The following is a 9,978-nucleotide window of genomic DNA, read 5'->3' on the forward strand; positions in this document are numbered from 1 at the left end:
TGGGGCGGGGGTGGGGCTAGAAGGGGGTCAGTGGAGGCAAAGGGGGGGGACACGTGTAATACTTTCAACAATAAAGATGAAGAAAAAGGAGTAAGATGAGTTTTTAAAATGGAGAAGTGACTCAGATAAAAACATGGTAACACCTGAAGCGTTGGGAGTTGCTCAGCAGCACCCCACCGTGTGGTTCTCCAGCACCCACTCCTGTCCCCTGTCTTCTGCCAGGGAACCATGATCCTTGCGCGTCTCCCCAAACGCGGCCTTCACCCCAAGTGTGGCCTGCAATTCCTCCCGGATACGGGTGTTGGACAGATCTTCCCATTTTAAGCAAAAGGGACAGAGCGCCAAATAATTCCGAATTCCCTGCAGAGAGAGAAGCATTCTGCCCCCAGCTCCCCCACCCCCATGTTTGCAGCCGTAAAATCTGCAACAAAAGGGAACTGCAGACCCACGACCTGGAGCCCTACCTGAGGGGCCCTCTTCCCGGCCTGGAAGGAAAGGGTCATCTGTGTCTCTTGGACTGTAAGCAGCGGTGTCGTGTCGGAGAGCCACAGACAGTTCTAGAAAGCGAGCTCTTAACAGGGCGGCACGGTGCTCGGGCGGAGGACGTGGAAATGACCGCGTCCCTCCCCAGCTCCAACCCATTTACGTGCTGGGGAGGCCCACGTGCGCCTGCGGGGGCGTTGAAGGCCAAGGAACCACCCTCAGCCTCCTAACCTATCTTGAAGGCGGCTTCTCAGCTGTGAGCACCTAACGGTGGCACCTGGGGATCTCATTAAACCGCAGATTTTCATTGAGAAAGTCTGGGGGAGCCTGGGTGTTCGCATCGGTGATGCTGGTGCTCCTGGTGCTCCTGGCCTGGGGAGCCCACGTGGGGCTGCGAGGACCTGGAGGAATTCACATGTGAGAGGAGACAGGCCAAGGCTGAGCTTAAGTCTCCCAGGGAGACATGCAGGCAGGAGACTGTGCCAAGACAACGAAGCTAGAAACACACGCTGGGTAAGGGACACAGCGTGCAGCGTGCTGGGGAAATATCCGTGTGGGGAATGACTGAATGTGAGTACCGACTGCAAGAGCTTTACCCCGAAAGGAAAACAGTCTTTGCAATCGCTGGGTGACGGAGGTAAGATGAGGAGGCGTCCCCTCCTGCCCCGCCCTCAGCTTGCTCAGACTCACGAATAAGGGAACGGCCACGCGGGGACTGGATAAGGTACAGCACCACTTAGTCACTTATTACCACGATACGTAATGAAGCACGCGGGAGGAATCGTGTAGAATTCTGGCAGACGAGAACCAACCCCCCCACCCTTGTGTCCTGTGGCCTCACAGCGCAGTGGGGGGGCCCCCGCCCTGGAGCAAGTCTGTTCCCAGCCCGAGAACTTCCCATTTCTCAGGAGCAGGAGGGCAAGCTGAGGTTGCCTCGGACCTACAGCCGGGAGCCACATGTCTTATGCTCTGTGGTTCCGTCCCCCAAAATCAGTGGTTCTCAACCTTCCTAATGCCGCGACCCTTTAATACAGTTCTTCATGTTGTGGTGACCCCCAACCATAAAATTATTTTCGTTGCTACTTCATCACTGTAATTTTGCTACTGTTATGAATCGTCATGTAAATATCTGATATGCAGGATGTATTTTCATTGTTACGAATTGAACATAATTAAAGCATGGTGATTAATCACAAAAACAATATGTAATTATATATGTGTTTTCCGATGGTCTTAGGCGACCCCTGTGAAAGGGTCGTTCGACCCCCAAAGGGGTGGCGACCCACAGGTTGAGAACCGCTGCCCAAGAGGAACACCACCTTTCTTCCCAATTAGGCGTGCAGCAGGGAACCCTGTCGGAGGCCCGTGAGTCAACTGCCAGCTCCTACCGGAGGCAGGTCACTAAATAAACAGTCACCGTTCGTCATGTCACCACGGAGACCCACACATGTGACCTAATTTGATTCTTAGGAGAATCTGGCGAGACGATGCCAGACTCCACTGTCTCCATCTGACAGATGTGAAAACTCGATTGGAGAGATGCTGATCATGGGTGTTGGGTAACATCTCCAAACTAGTTTTAAACCTCAGCCCTTCTGATGTTCTCACTGCAATCCCAGAATTCTTCCTCTGATACAACATAATCACTCCTTAAAAACAAACAGACTAGCAGGCAGGCTGGCGTAAGGAAGTGAAGTGTTTGAACTCAAAGGAATTTAAATCTGTGGAGCTTTTAAAAATGACTTTTTAAAACTTCGAACGTCTTAAGAGTGAACTGGAATTCGCTGTGGGCTCACACTGCGTGTGTCTGTTCAGTTTTAGAGGAACCCAGGGGGAAAAATATACAAATATATGAGTGTGTGGTGCTGGCATATGAACCTTCTTGTGTAAGTTACAACATACAATAAAGAACGTGAAAGAGATTTGTTGGTGATTTGAGGGCCAGGAGACACATGCCACCTAACTTATAGGTTATTAATCAAGACTCTTATTCACAACAGGCTGTCGAGTTAGCCCACCTGAGAGTCATATTTAAATTTACATTGGTCTTATTTTGTTATATAAAACAATATTAGGAAGGCTCATTCAGGATTTTGATAAAAATAAAGTAGAAATACAATAGTTCTGTATTTTGAAGGTATTTGTTCAAAAAAAGAAACCATCCCTTCTTAGGTGTTAAAAAGAGAGTTTGCTGAAGATTATTTCAACATGGCAGTGAACAAAGAGACCCATTTCTGTGAGAAAAACTGGATCTTGTCATTCAGGGCTTCTCGAACTTTAATGTACATGCGGGTCACCTGAGGGCCTTCATAAAGTGAAACTGATGAGTGGGAAGTTCTGGGGGCACGGAATTCTGATTTTAGGGTGTCAAAGGGGATGCTAGTGCTGCAGGTGCCGGGACCACGCTTGGCTGTGGAGGCGTCACTGCAGGCCCTTGGGATGGAACTTCAGTGGCTTGACCTGAGATTGAACTTTGAAGAGCGACATTCCAGCAGTTGATGTGTTTCTCACGTTGCTCCACTTGAGCCAACAATTTACCTATTGACGTATCTATTCTATTAAAAACTCGGTGAAGCCCAGCCGGTGTGGCTCAGTGGTTGAGCATCGACCTCTGAACCAGGAGGTCATGGTTTGATTCCCGGACAGGGCACATGCCCCGGTTGCAGGCTCGATCAGCAGTAGGGGGCCTACAGCCGATTAATGATTCTCTCTCATCATTGATGTTTCGGGTTGCAGGCTCGATCAGCAGTAGGGGGCCTGCAGCCGATTAATGATTCTCTCTCATCATTGATGTTTCTATCTCTCTCTCTCCCTCTCCCTTCCTCTCTGTAATTAATAAAAACATATTAAAAAAACAACTCTGAAATAGAAAGTACCTGAAAACATCTTACATAATAAAAAGTGCTAATTTTCTAGTTCCAGTTTTATTTTTTATTTATCCTCTTAATTAAGCAAATTGTGCAGAAAACTTCATATAATGGCTTGATTTTTTTTCTTTAGTAGGTGAAGACAGCTCAGACTTTTTAATTTATTATCCGAGAAAGGTAGTTTCAGATAAGATCTTTTACAGACTAGGAAAGCTAGTCATTGTGATATCTATTATGGAATAAGGATAGGGTCACAAAATTTAGCAAAAAGAAAAAGAGAAAGCAAAATTAAAACTTCAAACTAACAGCAACCCAAAATAATGTGATGTCCAGTTAAATTTGAGAAAAGATTAATTTTTTTTTTTTAGTATGAGTATATCCCATTCAATATATGGGACATACTTATACTTAAAAAAAATCATTGTTTATCTGAAATTCAGATTTAAAAATTAAATCAGATTAAATTATGATTAAAAGATTAATTTTTTAGTATGAATCCCATGCAACGTATGGGACATACTTTCACACACACACACACACACACACCACTGTTTTTTGAAATGCAAACTTAGCAGATGTCCTGTATTTTATCTAGCAACCCTAGGCCCCGATTCTACCTGACCTGGAAGTGCTGACAGAGCAGATGCTGGGTGGAGAGTTAACAGACCCTCTGAGAGCATCGTTTAAGAGTCCCACCAGCACAGAGAATTGCCTTCTGGACTTGCCATCCCACAGAGCACTTGGCTATTCCTGCTGTTGATCTGTGGGAACTCCTTTTAGGAGCTTTGTGCCCAGAAGACCACACTTAAAAAAAAAAAATCATGATAGAGGCCAAGCCGGAAGTTAAACTAACAAGTCTTATCTCAACAGCTTCCCCCCACCCCCCAGCCCCTCGGGAAGGGCCAGGTGGGGCAAAGCAGAAGGTGTTTCCTAGCTCCCTCTCTTTTCCTCTCTTGAGGGCTGAAGACACTTGGTGGGAAATGGAGGCCGCGGGGTCTTGGTTAGGCTCACGAGAGGGTCTTCTGAATCGAGCACTTTTGGCAAGTTGATTGGGTGTAAGATGATCTTGGATAGAAGGAAGATCAGTGTAAGGCGTTGCAGACCCTCTCCCACCTCTAGCCTGTCAGCGGTTGAAGGCAGCCTTGCCCAGCCTTCTAAGAGGGTAGACCAGGGGTCCTCAAACTTTTTAAACAGGGGGCCAGTTCACTGTCCCTCAGACCGTTGGAGGGGCGGATTATAGTTTAAAAAAAAACTATGAACAAATTCCTATGCACACTGCACATATCTTATTTTGAAGTAAAAAAACAAAACAGGAACAAATACAATATTTGTATTTGCATGTGGCCCGCGGGCCGTAGTTTGAGGACCCCTGGGGTAGACTCTACTGCTCTGATTCCACTTCCGTGTATACACCCAATTGTACTGCGTCGGCTGTAGGAAAGTATATTTTAGTAAGAATGTGAAATCTACATGATGATCAGGGAGGAAAGGTAAGTTCATTTAACGGGTTCCTTACCTGGTCAGCATAGGAGTCACACCATCTACCTCCCCTGCCCGCTCCTCCCGTCAGGAACACTAGCGGGCTGTTACCTGGGGAGGTAACTTACCACCAACAGTCCTAAGTGGGAATGAACACACTGACTTCGGTTTGTCTGTTTGTCTTTAGAAATGATGAAGCTGATCTCAAGGATCTCAAACATTATATATATTGCATGATATATGTTGTCTGGTTTGACTTGGTTAAAAAGGAATTCCTCTTTTCCTGTTTACTTTCTGGTCTTGAAGTTGCAGGTGTACTGACCCCAGAAGGGATGAGGAGGGCACCAGTTCTAGGCAAGCCCTGAAGTGGCTCTATTCATCTCAGTGAGACTCATTGGCAAATGGTCTGTGGCTTCACAAGTCCTCAAAGAGAGGAAGTTCTCTTAACGGCAGGAAATTTTATAAAAGGCAACCCTTACAAAAAAAAAAGTTCCTGTCAATGCCCTTATTGTCCTTTCAAATATTCTTTGTAGAATCTTCATAGGAATCTGCCCAGCCTTGGGCGGAAGGCAAATAATTTGAAGGCCAGAATCTGATCTATTTTTAAATTTGGAAATTTCAAACTAAATTGCCCCTGGCATAATGCCAGCCTTTAGTGATGTGACGATATGCGTATCTGCTTGTTATTTAATGATCACTGCCTTTATAAGTAGCAAGCAATTTACCTTAAATATATACTTTTCTGTTAATCCTCAAATGAGAATATTTTTCCATTGAATTTTAGAGAGAGTGGAAGGGAGGGGGAGAGACAGAGAGAGAAACATTGATGTGAGAGAGATACATGGATTGGTTGCCTCCCTCACGCTCCCCGACCCAGGACCCGGGATGGATTGAACCTGCAACCGAGGTATGTGCCCTTGACCGGAATTGAACCCGAGACCCTTCAGTCCTCAGACGGACACTCTATCCACTGAGCCAAAAAGGCTAGGGCTTACTTTAAATATATACTTTAGAAAAGCAGTGCTATTCCCAAAGGCAGCAGTATGAAGTGACAATGACAATGTTCTAAATCTGAATAAATCCTTCAGTTATGCCTTCATTTACTAAATCAGAAAAGCATACAAACCCCCTCACGGTGGCAGAAAAGGAAGTTGCCTCCTCTAAAGAGTTAAGGCAAGTGTCAGCCTGGGCTTGCTGGCAAGAGATGTCACCCGTTTTCTAGAGCTCTGGGGATAGACACAGCTCAGGGTAAGTCAGTATCACACCGCTCGGGCTTGTTCAGGGCCTGAAGTTTTACCGTTAACGGTACCACTAAGATGCACATACTATTTAGAAAGGTACTGCTTTTGCAAAGTAAATACAAACAAAAGGGGTGTGTGAAACTATCTTTTTTTAAAAGTATATTTTTATTGATTTCAGAGAGGAAAGGAGAGGGAGAGGGAAGAGGAGAGGGAGAGAGAGAGAGAGATCAATGATGAGACAGAATCACTGATCAGCTGCCTCCTGCATGGTTCCCACTGGGGATCGAACCCACAACCCAGGCATGTGCCCTCACAGGGTATCGAACCCTGACCTTCTGGTCAATAGGTCAATGCTCAACCACTGAGACACCCTGGCCGGGTGCAACTAAACTCTCTTTAGTGATTAGTCTGGAAACAATTTTTCCCCCTTCTCCTCAGCGGAAAGAGCTGAAAGAAGTCTAAGGCTTTACGTGATCAGATTCTCATTTAAAACGGAAGTATGTTGAAATGGAGTAAGTCAAGGGTCTGCAAACCTAGTCTGTAAATATTCAGTCAATATGGTAGGCTTTATGGACCATACGGTCTCTGGTGCGACCGTCCACTTGGCTGCTGTAGCTCAAGGCAGCCCGAGACAAGGTGCAAGCAATTAAGTCCAGTTGTATCCAATCGCCTTTATTTTGTAGACTGAGCTTTGGATTTCAGGTAATTTTCAAGGGTCCCAAATAGTTATTTTGGTTTGACGTGTTTTCGACCATTACAGAAATATAAAAACCAATCCTAGTTTGGGAGCCACACAAAAACAGACAGGAGGCCACGGTTTGCTGATCCCAGAAAGAGTTGGAGCTATGGGTTCTAACTCAACCTGAGCTTTTTTAGTTCATGGCACAAGGGTTGTCAGTAGCCGATTTGGAAGTGTGTGGATTAGTCGATTAGGTTTGCTGGAAGCAAATTTTCCAGTGCTTCTATTCTCTAAAGCTCTGGTATAACCAACCACAATTTTGAGTACTTCTCTGGACATTTCGGGGTGCAAATTGGGAGCAAACATTGTATGCAATGAACAGATGGGAAATATTACAGCCAGCTTTTTCTGGTGGAGGAGAACAAATTCACTTTAAATGTCTAGGGCGGTTGCAGGTGAATATGTAAGGGAGTTGGATTGCATCTTCCTGCTCTCCAGTAGGTGGTACTGCTTAGAGAGCCTCCCAACCCTGGAATGTGCTGAGGAGGAGAATGGAAGTGTGAGTCAGAGGACCATTTCGTTGGGATGCTGGACAGGGCACTGGAGCATTTGTTGGTTGGTGCAACTGCCTTTTAAGGGCCCTTAAGAGAGCTTGGCTTCTATGGCTTGGGCAAAGATTTTAAAACTTACTTTGGTTATCTAGATAAGAAGCAAACCACGGCTCAGAGTGTTTGGGATTGGCCTTGTCCAAAGAGGATTGCAGAATAAAACCAGTGAGAGCATGCCATCTGTGAATAGTTCCTCCTACTTGAAGGAGGGAGGAGATAATTAGAACTGGGCTTGTATCGCCAAAGCCTCTGAGCAATATGACATCAAAACCTATTCAAGAAGCATGCAGTGTGGTATCACAGAAACTGGCAAGGGCATCAGCAGCCCAGGTTTCTCACCTTGGCATTGCCACTTTGGGAGATCACTTAATTTTTGGACTTTCTCGTGCTGTTTGGCAGGTGGGAATACTACTTACCCAATTATGTGTAGGCCCTGATATGTTACGAAGACGGGAGGGCTATATACATTTAAGGCAACCAGACTGGGCAGTCCTCATCGGTTCTCGAAAACTTCAGAGCTTCTGAAGCTGAGATGACACCCTTTCTTTCTACCTCCCCCTCCTGTCCCACCTGTACACATGACAGAGGAGCAGGTTTTGCTCCATCTGGGTTAGTCCCATTTTTCTCGTCTACATTTCAGCCTTTCGGTATCTCACACCTCCCACAAAAGTGGTGGTAATTGCAGAAGCGCCTGGGTCTTTTTCTAAGCTACACAGAAGCCTTGGGGAATTCTTAGCACTTATTTTTGGCGGTATATGTCAAAGTATACATCGAACTTCCCACTTTGAAATATGCTGGCTATTTAAACATGCGTGTGCTGTCTTCATGAAAGTAGTAGGCAGATGACAATGAGAGCTGTTTAACTAGTAACCCGCTGTTTGTCCTCTGAAATTACTCTCCTAAGCTTAATGAATTCCTTGAGGCATGCATATAGCTGGATAGGTGTTTTCCCCCCAATAATGGGTACAGAGTGAACTTTTGTGACCTAAGAAGTGAACAAATGAGCTGCCCATTTGTAGCCCCTAAGAAGTGTCACAGAACTTTGGCTACTGCGTATTCAAAATGAAACTGAAGGCACTCAGGATGCTTTATTTACACGTGTTCACCCCACCTTCTGATAATGTTCAGTACAAACAAGCAGCACCATAACATGCAAGGCCTTGTGCTCTGTGCTGTGGGGGCTGCAGACATAAAGAGACAACAGAACACCACGCAAGGGAAAGAAGTGCTAGGAGAGGTTCAAAGTCAGCAGCTGACAACGTTGAGTTTGCTATGTGCCAGGCACTGTTGTTTCTCTGTAAGAGACTAAGAATGGGAAAGAAAGCATTTAGGCAATGGTAGAGAGAGTCATGGTGACACACACACACACACACACACACACACACACTATAAAGAGCCCTGGCCAGTGCTGCCAAATGGTTACAGCGTTTGGCCCTGGACACCAAGGGTCTTGGGTTTGATTCCCAGTCAAGGGCACCCCTGGCCAGTGTTGCCAAATGGTTACAGTGTTTGGCCCTGGGCACCAAGGGTCTTGGGTTCGAATCCCAGTCAAGGGCATATACCTGGGTTGCAGATTTGATCCCAGATCCTCAGCCTGGTAGCAGGAGGTAACCAATTGATCTCTCTCTCTCTCTCTCTCTCAGATCCTCAGCCTGGTAGCAGGAGGTAATCAATTGATATCTCTTTCTCTCTCTCCCTCTCTCTCTCTTTTCACCCTCTCCCTCCCTTCCACTCTTTCTAAAAAATTAATGGAAAAAATACCCTCTGGTGAGGATTAAAAAAACAACATGAAGAAAGGAGAGGTATAAAAACTAATACAAATAAGAAAAGTAAGTATTTAATAAACTTTGTGTACATCTTTAAGCAGGCCATCTTATTTAGGCTGATCTTTGGGGATAACTATTTTTTAAAAGCAGGGAACCTTGGGTTAATAGCAAACATAAAATTCCATGTAAATAAAATGTTAGGGATAACCATGTCTATTTGAATAGACCCTTTAACCCACCTCCAATGTGGAATCAGACAGTATTGGACTCCTTTGTATCCAAAACGTATGTACTGCACATTCCTCCTCTCTGCTTCACACAACCGAAACAACCCAGCGAGTTCGCGCTTTCCCCAGGGTTTCTCTCCCATTTGCCTCAACACCAGAGAGATGGCAAGACGCCCCCTGGCTCTGGGCTTCCCCTCCTCCCGGAGAGGACACTCCTGGGGCAGGTGGAATCGGACCTGTAATCAAACAGTATTGGACTCCTTTGTATCCAAAATGTATGTACTGCAAATTCCTCCTCTCTGCTTCACACAACCAAAAGAACCCCAGCGAGTTCGCGCTTTCCCCGCGGTTTCTCTCCCATTTGCCTCAACACCAGAGAGATGACAAGACGCCCCCTGGCTCTGGGCTTCCCCTCCTCACGGAGAGGACACTCCTGGGGCAGGTGGAATCGGACCTGGGAAAGGGCGGGCCCGGACCCGCCGACAGATCGCGATCAGACATTCAGACGCGCTTTCGCAGGAGTGGCGCATGGGGCGAGCCTACTAGCTCCTCCGTGTCCTCACTCCCTGCTCCCGCTCCGCCCTGGTGCAGCCCGCGCTGACTCACCAGCGGCTCCGGCTGCCTCCCT

General features: G+C 46.3%; 1 protein-coding gene across 1 annotated transcript in view; it reads right to left on the reverse strand.

Moving 5' to 3' along the window:
• The window catches only part of MAPRE2 (microtubule-associated protein, RP/EB family, member 2), a gene marked incomplete at its 3' end in the record, with an annotated part of 117,989 nt that overhangs the window by 107,483 nt on the left and 528 nt on the right, over positions 1 to 9,978 (reverse strand). The window lies entirely within an intron of this gene.

Source organism: Myotis brandtii, unplaced genomic scaffold (assembly GCF_000412655.1).
Source record: "Myotis brandtii unplaced genomic scaffold, ASM41265v1 scaffold200, whole genome shotgun sequence".
NCBI lineage: Eukaryota > Metazoa > Chordata > Mammalia > Chiroptera > Vespertilionidae > Myotis > Myotis brandtii.